We start from the raw sequence: 750 nt of genomic DNA on the forward strand, positions 1-750 counted from the left end.
CTCAGACATTCCCCCCCCGCCAGCCCCCTCCCTGCTGCTCACGACCCCCGAAATGGGGCTGAGCCATCCTGGCCCCACGCAGGCATCTGGAGGGGATGGGGACCCCCCTCCTGGTGCTGCTCCTGCTGTGGCCCCGCTGGCGCCGTCCCCTCCGGCTCTGGCTGGGGACACCAGCCTGCGCCCAGCAGGGAGAGAGCGGAGACAGAGAGGGGAGAGGGAAGTGGGGTGGGGGGGAAGAGAAAGAGAAGAAAATAGAAGGGGGGAAGGAAAAAAGGAAAGAGAGAAAAAAGGAAAGGAGAAAAAGGGGAAAAAAAAAAGGAGGAAAAAAAAAAGAGGAAAGGAAGAGGAGAAAGAAGTGGAGAAAGAAGTGGAGGAAAAAGAGGAGAAAGAAGCAGAGAGAGGAGAAAAAAGCAGAGAAATAGAGGAGAAAGAGAGGAGAAAAAGGGGGGGAAAAGGGGATAAAAAGGGGATAAAAAGAGGAAGAAGAAAAAGGGAAGAAAAAGATGAAAAAGAATTGAAGAAAATAGAAGAAAAAGGAAATGGAAAAGGAGAAAAGGAGGAAAAGAAGAAGAGAAGAAAAAGAGATGAATAAGAAAAGAAAAAGAGAAAAAAGGAAACAGGAAAAAGGAAAAGAGGAGCAAAGGAGCCAAGGAGAGAGCAAGTGCTGGAAAGGCGTAAGGCAAGGGCCGGGAGGGGAGGGAAGGAGGAGTCGAAGGAGCAGAAAGCAGGGGGCAGCAAGGGCAGGGGGGG

The sequence above is a fragment of the Egretta garzetta genome, unplaced genomic scaffold (genome assembly GCF_000687185.1).
Source record: "Egretta garzetta isolate BGI_Z169 unplaced genomic scaffold, ASM68718v1 scaffold27, whole genome shotgun sequence".
Classification (NCBI taxonomy): Eukaryota; Metazoa; Chordata; class Aves; order Pelecaniformes; family Ardeidae; genus Egretta; species Egretta garzetta.